The following is a 13359-nucleotide window of genomic DNA, read 5'->3' as shown; positions in this document are numbered from 1 at the left end:
GCCTCTTCAGGTCTGTAGCCTCCTCCAGCAGCACCAGGATCTGGGATGAGGGGAGCCTGAAGGCTCTGGAGAGGAGGATTACAAGTCAATGTTCCAATGTGTTAAATGTGGTGTCCCACAGGGGTCAGTATTGGGGCCTAGATTGTTTTTCTTTGCATGGATGATATTTGTGATGTGTAAAATGCATTGAAATTTGTTGTTTTGTGTATAACATAAATACTTACTGTTCTGGGAGGAACAGCATCAGCTCTTGGAGATGGTTACAAAAGAAATGAGTAAATCATTAAACTTGAACAAAACCACATTTTTATCCATTTCCATTTTCTTCCGCTTATTCCTATTAAGGGACGCAGGGACGCGGGGGGGGGGGGGGGGGGGGGGGCTGGAGCCTATCCCAGCAGCTACTGGCAAGAGGTGGGGTTTACCATAGACTGGTCACCAGTCCATCACAGGGCCAACACATAGAGACAGACAACCATTGGCTCTCCCAGTCACACCTACGGTCAATTTAGAGTCTCAGTGTTCATGTACATGACCCTGGACGGGTCACCAGTCCATCGCAGGGCCAACACATATACAGTAGATAAACAACAATTCACTTTCACAGCCACGCCTACGGTCAATTTAGAGTCTGGATTAACCTCGTCCCCTCTTGATGTTTTTGGACTGTGGAGGAAGCTGGAGTACCAGAGAGAACCCAGCAGGAACAGGGAGAACATGCAGACTCACCCAGAAAGATCCTGCGCCCGAGCCGGGACTCGAACCCGGAACCTTCTTGCTGTGAGGCCACAGTGCTGACCACTGCACCACCGTGCTGGCCTACAAAACATATCAAGAATCCAGAAATATTCCACAGTCTGTGTATCTTTCTTATGTTTCACCATCTAATCTACTGTGTGGAAGTATGGGATTATACCAACAAGCGCACCCTGCAGAAGATATGCTTAGTGCAAAACAAGCAAAAGGAAAATAAACGTTGTTGACTATAATGAAAATACTAATGAACAGACAGACTTTAAGACAGACTTTGAAATTTATGGATATATTGAAATTTGGAACTGCACAAATTGTGTTTGACGCAAGAAGTAATATGCATATCGGAAATATACAAAAAATGTTAATGGATAGCGAGGGGAAATATGATTGAAGGCGGAAACTTGATTTCAAGCAAGCTAATGTCTGCACTACATTTAAAAGCTGGTGTGTTTCAGTTTGTTGGGTAACCCTGAGGATTGGCTTAGACAAGGTGACCGAAAAGAGAAAGGACACTGAAAACGAAATGTCAGAAAATACTTCCACAATTACAAAAATGAGATCTAAACCCCATTAAATAATGTTTGCTTTTCCTTTTTTCAATGCATTTTTGCTCATTTTATTGTTATTTTAGGTTTGTAAGATATTTTTATGTTAATTGCTCTTGTGAGGAAGGGGCAAGACTTGAGAAGCATTTGCTCCCTTCTGCAAAACTCTTTGTTTTGCTTTTTTGACAAAGATTTCGATTTAACTATTTGTTTTGTGCTTTATACTTTATTTTTTTAATCTTATGTGTTTGATTGTTTGAGATAGATGAATTAGCTACCGGTACCAACGCCACCTCAAACTCCGTGGTGGAAAATAATCTGAGCCTGTGCTCTCTCTGTATAAGCGTCTATATTCCTGATGCAAATCACAATTAACAAATTATATGTGAAATCCTTTGTTGTGAGGAAGTGAAGCAGGAAGCATCAAAACCTGATGTTGTGTTAGCTCAAAGCTAACATGACAAAATGCAATTAAAACCAGGGACCAAATACTGATTTCTGAGATCATGTTAGATAAGTGGATTTCTCTGAGATCCAAAGTCCCTAGAATCACCTCGCCTCATTCATCACATTCTGAAATCGCTGAGTACAGTGAGAAGAGAAAGTATTCCCTTTCATCTGTGGCTCAGGCAATGTTTAATCTCTTCCAAGTTATAAAGTTATATCATCACGTATCCATAGTGATGATATAATACTGTATGAATTTATTTATCTTTTAGGAGATTCTCTTTCCTTTCTGAGGTCAAAGGTCAAGCCTGCTGCAGAGGCGCATCTCTGGAGCAGAATGGCAATATGTGAATGGCCAAGGACGACACATAAGTGATGTGACAAGAGCTTGGAAAACATTCTGCAGGTCAAGCACATACTCATAATGTGATGGGCTCTACATTCAGATTGGAACAATGATGTCTCCCCACAATATGCTGGCATGGCCTCATGTTTGAAATGAAAATAAAACCTAACCTGCTGGAACTACATGAATTTTCCAGAGGTTGTAGTTTTCAGTGATGGACTGGGCATCGCAGATAGCCGTCCCTCCAGAAAAATGCAATTATGTGATCGCATAATTCAATGCATAATCAGTCCACACATTTATGCAGGGGCTGCACTCTATCAAAGGCACCGCACTCTCACCGCATTAATCACAGATCTCCACGCAAAATATGCGGGGCTTGCATGATTTCATAATCTCCGCATTTTTGTTGCATTTACTTCACACAAGGGCAGCCATTTTCCTCCCGCTGCCTCGGGAACATTGTGAAGTGATGTCATCGGAAAGCGGCAAACCCCACAAAGAAGACACGACGAAGTCCGCAAATCGCTCTCATTTGCCAACAAGAATAAGCTTGGAACTTATTTGACTCATCAACATTTTCTAAATTTGAGCCATGATTTATTCAGGTCTGAAAGAAAACAAGACGAGAACTTAATTGTTCCCAGCACGTTCCGTGATGTAGTATGATTGCTTATCATAGGAAGTCATTAGAAATGACTCCTTACATGAAGGTCGTAGCCTCGTGAGAACAGGGTGTTGGGGAAGTCACTTTCTTTTTTCCTACTCATCAAACCACAGTTTTTGTAAATTCCTGTAATTTTTGCAAATTCATGCCATTTCATTGCATAAAATTGCATCATATTCCATCGCATTTTTTAAGAAAGCGTGCCAAATAATCAGGGAAGCAATCTGCAACAATCACAAAAAAACTTTGCATTTTCCCCGGAAGGACTGGAACATGAAAAGTGGCCTGTTGTGACTAATTTTCCAATGGGTTTTTACTATTTACACAGATGTTATTAGGAAACACACCATGTTTGCACCTCCGTGTGTGGTTCATACTTCAAAAGCAGCTTCATCCAAGTGGTCAAACTACTTGTGCGGTGCACTTTTTTTTCTATATGTGTGCAGAGGAACTCAAGATGGGGATTTAAGATTATGATATGATTTACATTTAAAGTGACACTTCACCCAAAAACTGTATTTTGCCCTTCTGAGTACACACAAGTAGGTGTCTTGAGGTCTAAAAGACCCCCCCCCCCCCCCCACACACACACACACATTACTTGTGACTCCAGAGTGTACAGTAGAAAAGCTAATTTCATGTATTTACAGGGAGGTTAAAACAAATGGAGATTGACACCCAACTGCAACACAAATATAAAGGTAAAAAAATGTCCATTTCCAAACTGTCAACCCCACTGTCATTGTCTGGTATGTCACTTCATCCAACCATATTGTAACGGCAGGATGGCCAATCCAGGCCCCGTTCACAAGAAGGAAACTGGTTTTAAAATGACGCTCTGATCAGCTGGAGAGGGGCACCTTACCGGTCGCGTTAGCGCTACATCGAGTGGCTAAATTCGGCAGTCGGGGGAGTGAGTCCCTCGAATGGATCGCCGTGGTTTGGAGTCACTCTGTCAAACTGAGGACGATATTCCAACCTTGATCAGCGTTAACACATCGCTTCCCCGGTAGGCTAACGACCATCTGACTTCAGACGCGTGTCTGCCAGTGAGAGCCTAGTATTTTGGTTGGCTACTGAATTATGAGAGCTGTTTCTCTCTCTCTCTCTCTCTCTCTCTCTCTCTCTCGTTAGAGTGTGGGTTTTTCTTTTTTCTTTTTTTTTTTTTTAGATTGGACTAAATTAACTTTTTTGAGTGAACTGAATTTTTTTCCCCTCCTCTTCTGGATTACTTTTTTTTGGGGGGGGGGGGGTTGGAATGAATCTTTTTTTGGGACTAAGATTCTTTTAAGAATATTTTTTCCCTTTCTTCTCCCTCTCTTCATTATGGGATAAACTGTTCAAAAAAAAAAGAACTTCTGAACTGGAATAAAGAGAAATATTTGTGTTAAAAAGGAACCTGAGTTGTTGTTGTTTGACTCTTTCTGTTGGTCTGGGCTGGGTACTTATGATTCCTGAAGGGAAGGTTTCATTGTTACTGTTTATATTCAGGATTGATCTTTTTTTTGGGGGGGGGGGGCATCAAAGTTTATCCTTGATGCTTCCTTGTGTGTGTGTGTGAGGGGGACTAATATGTGACTGACATAAACAAAAAAAACAAAACAATCAAAAACAAAATACGACAAAAAAAGATTAGGTCATAATAATGACATATCATGTATTTGTCAGGCTATATGCCTGACTGGCACCCCAGAACAACCCAGTCCCCAAAAACCGTCACAATATGCTCAGTATCCACAAATGCTTTGATTAAAAAAAAAAAAAAAAAAAAAAATCTAACAAACAAACAAACATAACCTTTCAGGTTTGTTGCCACCATGGAGGATTGGGGATGAAGCGCTGGACAAGTGACATTTTTGGAAACTTTTGCTGTTTTAAGTCACCTTTAGTTTGAAGCTAAATATACATGGCTGGCTCATTCTGCACTCTGGAGAATTCTAACTGCGAATTTGCAGGGAGGCTTCTAATATATCGTTTTTAACATAGGGTAGAAATATATTTTTTCCTGAGGCTGCATTACCCTCACCAATGTGCCTATCAATGTGCAGTGCATATAGAATACAGTTGCTAACAGCTAAGGTTATACTGACATCTGTGGGTCTCGTGTCCTGTCTTCTTAGCTCCGTCCTTAAACATCTACTTCTTTCCACCTCTGACACCCCTTCTTTACTGAGGATGAGGATTTTTTTAACTCTTGTGAGCAGCGCTTCAAGCAAGCAGGGGTTTTGTGTCTCACCTCAAAATACACAATGCAACATTGTTCTCATTCACAAGTCAGTGCACAGTACCATACAAAAAACATTGAAGCTGTTAGTTTAAGTGAGCCTCCTCAAAGCCATGCTAGCAGTCATTCTTTGAACATGATGGTCATGGACAGTGGTAGCAGATGCTGAACATGCTCCTAAACTAAGCTGATAATGTGGTGCTGCAGAGCCTCACAGGCTGACCAGCTGGCTGGTTTGAACGTAACTGGACAAACAGGGAGGGCGGCACGGTGGTGCAGTGGTCACAGCCAGAAGGTTCTGGGTTTGAGCCCTGGCTGGAGCACGGGGTCTTTCTGTGTGAGTCTGCATGCCCCCCCTTGCCTGCGTGGGTTCTCTCTGGTACTCCAGCTTCCTCCACAGTCCAAAGACATCAAGAGGGACCAGGTTAATCCAGACTCTAAATTGACCGTAGGCGTGGCTGGGAGAGCCAATGGTTGTCTGTCTCTCTGTGTTGGCCCTGTGATGGACTGGTGACCTGTCCAGGGGGAACCCCGCCTCTCACCCAGGATAAGTGGTAGAAAATGCATGGATGAACAAGCAGGGACAGAGGGATGGAACGACAATCTGCTCTGAGCTGATGGTGCCATCTGTCGTGAAATGGTTGAGATGGTGTCATCTTGGGCATCTCTGGCCTCGATGAACTCATGAGGCTCCAGATTCTCACCAGCATCACTTTTCTCACTAAAGTTATTCACACATCAGAACTCTGGAGAACACGTAGCGGTGTCTCCTTCACTGGTTTTTACTTCGACCACAGGGTTTTTACTGACGTGTTGGTCATTGTCAAAAAACATACATATGTCAAATGTAATATGTAAGAAAACAGTATCAAACAATGGGGTCAACAGGCCTAAGTCCTGGACCGACGAAATAACCAAAAAACAATATAAAACATATCATACATATGTACAAAAATATAAAACAAGGCTGAAAACTAAACTTACTGGACACGCGGTGGAGCTGGGAACATAGCGTGGTAACAAGACATGACAATGACTCATCTACTGATACCCCTGGAGCAGGTACAGGAGCGGTGACCGACGAGACCCTCAGCGCAGGAAAAGGGGCGGCGCCATCCAGGACCCTCAATGCTGGAAAAGGAGTGACACCCCCCCAGGACCCTCAGCGCCAGAACAGGAGTGACCCACAGGAAGGCATGACACTAACTACAAAGTAAAACAGGAACATGAGACAAGGATCATGACGCTGGCACTCACTATTAAGATCAGCCATATAAGAACGTCTGTCCCACATAATGGAACACTGACGACAATGGATGAAGCACCATGGCAGCTGAGGAGACGATGTCGTGGTCTGGCCTGGGTTCTTCTGGACACAGAAGGATGGAGGAAGTGTGAAGTGAGGTGACAGATGGACAAACATCATGCGTGATGATGGCTTTCATCACCTCTCCGTTTCAGGGACCATGTGAGCACACACATCCAGATCCTCTCTACTTGGTGTCACCTGGTGGAGTTTTCAGTGAGAGCGATGCACTTCTCTGGTCATTCCCTTCTTCCTGTCAAATTTACAATTTGCATTCAACTGTCACTCATCTTACTCGATAACATCAGTTCGTTTCTACAGGAAGAAAATATATCTCAATGTTTCTTTGAAGTACAGAGTGTTCTAATTTTACATTCAGTGTACATATCTGACACATTGGTTATCAATATAAACCAAATTATTTAGTGTTAACAAAACTTGTTTCAATTGAAGCAGCATAGTATACATTTACTGTTTTATATGACAGAGCTTTCCTGCCACTCCAAAGCCCCGTTGCTTGCAACCGTATAAAATATTACATACACGACCAGACTACTGTACAGTCAGCAGTGGCAGCGAAATCAATATTAAAAATTGAGAGCCAATCAGATGGCTTTTCTGCGCTCAAATTTTTAGTTGTCAAAACAGAAGTGCATGGAAAGCCGAACAAAGATGCAAATTAGCCGAAATTACTACGAGTAAAGTTTGCAAGACGACTACGACTAATATGCCTTTCCATTGAAATGAGTGATTAGGGCACCAGTCAGTGAGCAAGGCAGCAATCTTTTAATTAAAACACCACATCTTCTTGAGGTACAGAGAAGTTGCTGGCTAACACTTGAGTATCACAGGGATGAAATACTTTTGTTGGCCAACCTGGAAATTAATCTCACCATGGGTTCCCTTGACAGAAAACAGGCTCTGTTGTGAACAAAGATAGTTTAGAGTTGAACACTTTTGTCCATCAAGAAAATCTTTGCAACACAACTACATTTTTTATGGTTTGTAAAACATAAATTTCAAGTATGAGCTAACGTTATGCTACAGGGTGACTGGACTAAATTGTAGATGCATGACAACTACTTTTGCAATACTCTAGTTTTAGGCTTGATGACATTTAATATCAGTAATTATTATTTACTGTTAAACATACACACTTTAAAATTCATGTGTGTTGTCCATACGGATGTGTTTTATGCCTGAGCACAAAACCCTAAACTATCAGAAGCCTAGCCAGTGTGAACCACCGACAGGCATTTATCAAAACACACACTGACTTTGAGACGAGGGAACTGGAGGGTCAGCAACGATCCTGCACACTCACTGATTTGGGGGTGAGGAAACTCATTGCTTTACCACTATAGAGTTTAGATAGAGGAGGAGGAGTGATACATTCACCTGTCACTCAAAGAGGCCACACTCTTAATTTGGACTTAAAATAACTTAAAATGACAAAAATAAAATTGGCAAGTTAAAATCCACTACACACTCGTAAAGGAAGGAGACCAAGATGAGTTTTTGTACATGGTAAAAAGTTCCATTTTGCTAAGTGTATTGATCTGACTTAAAATCTCATTATTAAATGAATAAATCAGTTAATAAGTAGCATCTCAATAAGATGAAAGAGCTTGATTTTTTTTTTTCAAGAGGCATGAACAGGTACATTTTGCTTTCTTGGTGGATTATTTCACTCCTACAAACAACAAACCATGCCTGAGGTCAGAGAACCAAACAAGTATCTCCAATGTTGGGAGCAGCACAAAGACCCCTACACACCCTGGGTGCCCCAGATAATACTGCTACATTAACTCTTACTCCAACTGACCTTGCAGTACCACAGGCCACTATGATCCATGATCACCACCCCCCTACATACATCCACACTTCCAAACATTTGCACGTCCTTCTCTTCTGCTATAACTTGTAGCTTGCTGACGCCCACCCTCCGAGATGAAGCTGTTCTTTGCCCCTCCTCTGGATCTACATCGGGGATGTTTTCCAACCTCTCCAGCTGGAAAAGAAAAAAACTGTCTGGGCTGCAGCCCAGCACCAGGAAGCGAGGCCAGTTGGTAGCTCACACCGCCAGGCCATCACCCCAATCCCCCCTTCTCCTCCCTCCTTCCGTATTGGCATCACGTTCCTCTCTATTGACAGGGAGGACTTCTTTAGAGGGCGGATTAAAAGGCCTCCAAACCGATCCTGATAGGAGGTGTCTGGCAGCTGATGTTGCCGGGTGATATGTCACAACGCTGTGGAGTGGAGAAGAGATGTGGGGGGGGGACAGGAGTGGAAACTTCTGATTGGCTTTGGCAGTATGTGTACGTGTGAGTGTGTGAGTGCATGTGTGTGTGTACGAGTGTGTGTGTAACCTTCTGTGCATCTTGCAAATGGCATTTTCCACTGACCAAAGATGAAAGGATAACTGTTGTTAGTCTCCTTTTATGATGTCTGATTAGAGTGATGCAATCGACTGAAATGAGACCTCCTTAAGCAAAAAAAAAAAAAAAAAAAAAATCAAGTGCACAACACTGTGCAAAGATGTGAAAACACACACACACACACACACACACACACACACACACACACACACACAAGCTGGCTGTTGAAAATCATCATGTACGTGTGACTTCATAGCCACCTTGCTGTCAATTGCCAGATCACCAGCTGGCTCATTTTAACATTACACTGGAATATTCTTTGTTTGCACAGACTGAATGATGACTGTGTGAGTGTGTGTGTGCGTGTGTGTGTGTGAGGTGGTGATAACAGGGGCAGGGGGTGCTCTAATGGCAGATGAGTGACCTCTTTCACAAAAGGTCAGCAACACTACAGGGCTGATGTGGTGAGGCCTCCTCCACTCACCAACTAATTAAATGTCAGTGATTCAGATTGCAGAGAGAAAGTGAGAGTGCGTGCGTGCGTGTGTGTGTGTGTGTGTGTGTGTGTGTGGAGGGGGGTAGAGAGGTAGAAAGGGAACAGACCTCGTTGTAAATGTCATGTGTTACATAAGCTTTCACTCTTTGGCAGCTGAGAGTTCAGGGACAATAAGTAGTGAAATAGTTTCAGCGGGAAGGTTGTTCCAGTTGTTTGACGTCTGCTTTTGGACCAGAAGGCTCACTCTAGGTTGGTGTTATGCCTGCTCCTTATATGAAACTAATGAAATGCTTTTTTAGACTTCTTTTTCTAGCAGTAATAGAGATTTTTTTTATGCATGCGATGCAAGATATTTCGTTTTTTTAGGAGAAACAGCTGGTCATGACTTGATGCAAACATTTTTACATCAAAAGAATACAACACATCTTTGGACTATTCCTCTGGGTCCACAAGGGGAATTTCTGCCTGTTGCGCCTCTGATGGTGCCACTGTACCAGCTGTAGGGTTGTAAACTGAGAGCCACCTTCCAGTGATGTTTCTCCCCTTTAAAAGAAACGTCAAGGTGGTGGGGCAGAACAGGAATGTCTCCCTGCACCCCACAAACACCACAAGGGTCCTTCTTTCCCCATGCCCTGCTTTTCCTTTAGAACCAGAAGCTCCCTTGATCATCCATCTTTGATAGCCTTCTGCAGCTTGGAACCCATGATCTCACGAGTCTTAAGGAACTGCTGGTTGGATGCTACACCAGACTTCCCCTTGGGTAGAGGAGCACTCTCCTCCCTGGGGGCCTGCTTTATGTATTTGGTCTTCTTTCTCTTGAAGGTAGTCTCCACTCGCTCTTCCTGTTGAACAGTCAGTCAGTCCAGCCATCATGGCATAGAAGTTGACCAGAGCACCATATCTGGCCACAGAGAAGTTATTGGGAACTCCAACGGGTGGTCAAGGTCAGGTGTCATGTTCCTCTTGTGTCCTTGTGTGATGAACTGAACCAACTACTGTAGTGTTCTATGGCCTCGGCCTAGTCAGCTTTGGCAGGTCCAGGTTGTGGCTATTTCTCTGCGTCAAGGCTGCCTTGTAGCTACAGGATAATAATGAAAGCCTGATATAGAGAAAATATCCATCCATCCATCCATTTTCTATGGTCGTGGGGGGGCTGAAGCCTATTTTAGCAACCTTCGGGTGAGAGGCGGGGTTCACCCTGGACGGGTCACCAGTCCATGGCAGGGCCAACACATAGAGACAGACAAACATTGGCTCTCCCAGCCACGCCTACGGTCAATTTAGAGTCTGGATTAACCTGGTCCCCTCTTGATGTCTTTGGACTGTGGAGGAAGCTGGAGTACCAGAGAGAACCCAGCAGGAACAGGGAGAACATGGAGACTCACACAGGAAGACCCCATGCTCCAGCCGGGGCTCGAATCCAGAACCTTCTGGCTGTGAGGCGACAGTGCTGACCACTGCTCCACTGTGCTGCCCAGACCAGTTGTTGATCAAAATATTCCTCCACTTTTTCTTGCGCTCCCACAGCCAAGACATAAACAAATATTGCCTGTCGATGACACAGACATATTCGCCTTCCATGATGTGTTTATTGGCGGATTTACGCCACTTGCTTGTCTGAATGTGTGTACACGTCAATGTGCACGGAACAACATTATGACTAGGAACATTGGAGACGGGGGAGAGGAGGGAGGTGAGAAATCGTACTCTCAGTCACACCCAGTGTGTAAGTGCCCAAAAAGATTTCATGTTTGTGTTAGTAGACATCTATGTCCCTCAAGGAGTCCCAGAAATATCAGATTAACAAAAACAGGATGGACAACCTGCAAAGATAAAACCACTGACCTACAGCTGTTGGCTGGCGTGAAGGCATAAAAATCTGTCTGTATGTCTGTCTTTGGCTTCATCAACTCATCGATTATCTGGTCTGCGTCACACTGGGCTGCGCTCTCTTCGTTCAGCACCAATTGTGCACTGATTCTTACCGCCCTCTGTTAAGACGAACGCCTACTGTTTTCTCCTCCCTTGTACAAATAATTTTCAACATTTTTGTACAAAAGTAATATCTGTGTAACACTGTTTGAGCTTTTCCACATGCAGTTACATTTTTTTTCAGATTGGCTACAATGGCTGCAATTACCTGCCACTGTGATTGGAGGAACAACCTCTATTAGTTAAGAAGTCTTGGACCTGTTGGCAAAGACTGAGCTGATAGCACAGTTGCTCAGCACACATGCAGGGCTGCGTGTCTGTATTATGAGCGAAGTGTCCCTACATTTTTCCTAAGGGAAGATATTGGAAGTGTCTTCCTCCCCCTAAAAAGCTGTTGAATAATTCACTGTGCCCCAGTTTCTGCCCATTAGGCTGACACACTGCTGGAACTCTCTCGCCTGGAGTAGCTGACAGCTTTCTTACACACACACACACACACACACACACACACACACACACACACACACACACACACACACACACACACACACACACAGAGTTGGGGTCACACACACACAACTCTCATGCACACACACACACACACACACACACACACACACACTCAAACATATATTTATATTATCAGCCTCCAGTGCTTTAAAGGAGACTTTTTACTCGAGTTGTGTAAAACGCCTGCTGACTCTGTCACATAATAGCCTTCTTTTCTTCTTCTTCTTCTGTTGTCCACAAACTCCCCTCCCTTTCAACCTCTTTTGGAAATCCTTTTTCCACCACCACTATCTCTCATTTCCATTCTCAGTCTGTTGTCTTGTCTTCACACCTGCCAAATTTACTCTCACAGGTTTTCTTCAATGTATGCATGACTGTCACCTTCATGTCCCAGGTTCGGGGTTGTTGCTAAAGCCTCGCTCTCATCTCACATTCAACAGCTGAAGAGGAGAACTTGTGACATTCTAACTGAGATGTAAACAGACTTCTAAGCTGATATGAACTTATCAGGTGCTGATTCAATATATACCAACATTTTATGTGTCTGTATATCAGATCCTCGGATCAGAGGTTTTTAAGAGCTGCACCCACACAATCCATTATAAGAGCCAATCAAAATGTGTTACTTAAAGCCTGACCTGCAAATTACCTGGTGTTTGGTTTATTAAAAGGTATTTACTGATGCCTTATTCATCATAGGATCACAAATGTCTTCAAAGCAATGAAAATATTCTGATGTCCTACTCCTGGGAACTAAATTGGTAAGATGCTACCAATATCAACACCCTCATCAATTCTACTTCTATATCTGATGCTTTGTTTGTTCTCTTATTGATTCCTGAGCTCTCTTCAGTATGGAAGAAAAGAGTAGGCCATTCAACTGTTTTATTATCCCTGAGTCTGAAGACAGTGTGCCGTAGTTTAAAGGTATACACATTTTAAAGTTTTTTTTTTTCCTTTTCCATGGCACAGACATGTAACATTGTCCTGCAACTGTCAGAAAAACCTGTCGTCATTGAGACACGGCATTGGTAAGCCTGGAAGCATAAGATGTTGATTCTCTGAATTTGATTCTCTAATGATTCTGGTTTTCAAGTCCCATCCCTACCTTGTCACGATCCCTGTCGCGTGTTCCCATTTTACTTTTGAGTCAGTGTCCTGTCTTCCTGTGCTCCTTCCTGTGATTGCCTCATGTGTCTCACCTGCGTTGATTGCACCACCTGTGTCTCGGTTCCTCACAGCAGGAAGGTTAGGGATTCAAGTCCTGGTTTGGTCACGGGGTCTTTCTGTGTGGAGTCTCCATGTTCTCCCTGTTCCTGCTGGGTTCTCTCTGGTACTCCAGCTTCCTCCACAGTCCAAAGACATCAAGAGGGACCAGGTTAATCCAGACTCTAAATTGACCGTAGGCGTGGCTGAGTTTGAGTGGTTGTCTGTCTCTATGTGTTGGCCCTGTGATGGACTGGCGACCTGTCCAGGGTGAACCCCGCCTCTCACCTGAAAGCCACTGGAATAGCTCCACCCCCCCCCCCCCCCCCGCGAGCCTTAATCGGATAAGCGGAAGAAAATGAGTGGATGGGTTCCCTTTGTCTGTGTTGGATCATTGTCAGTTGTTGTTGGTGTTGCTGTCAGTGTTCTCAGTCTCATGTTGTCTCCCTCGTGTTCCCAGCTCCTCCACGTTCCATTGTAAGGTTTTGTTTTGTTCCTACTTTGTACACATCCAGGATTTGGGCCTATTGACCCCTTGTTTGCTAT

General features: G+C 43.6%; 1 long non-coding RNA gene across 1 annotated transcript; it reads right to left on the bottom strand.

Annotated features, from left to right (window-relative positions):
* Positions 1 to 5775: 5775 nt before the first annotated feature.
* On the bottom strand, positions 5776 to 12760 carry LOC147241160 (uncharacterized). Its single transcript, XR_015111366.1, has 4 exons — positions 12716 to 12760; positions 6434 to 6544; positions 6311 to 6354; positions 5776 to 6191 (listed from the first exon to the last, which is right to left on the bottom strand). It is a non-coding gene; the product is annotated as an uncharacterized LOC147241160 (long non-coding RNA).
* Positions 12761 to 13359: the final 599 nt, after the last annotated feature.

This window comes from Aulostomus chinensis, chromosome 22 (assembly GCF_037954235.1).
Source record: "Aulostomus chinensis isolate RoL2024-O1b breed Wild chromosome 22, RoL_Achi_v1.0, whole genome shotgun sequence".
Lineage (NCBI taxonomy): Eukaryota > Metazoa > Chordata > Actinopteri > Syngnathiformes > Aulostomidae > Aulostomus > Aulostomus chinensis.
The sequence above is the reverse complement of the archived record's forward strand: the minus strand, read 5'-3'. Positions and strand labels throughout refer to the sequence as shown.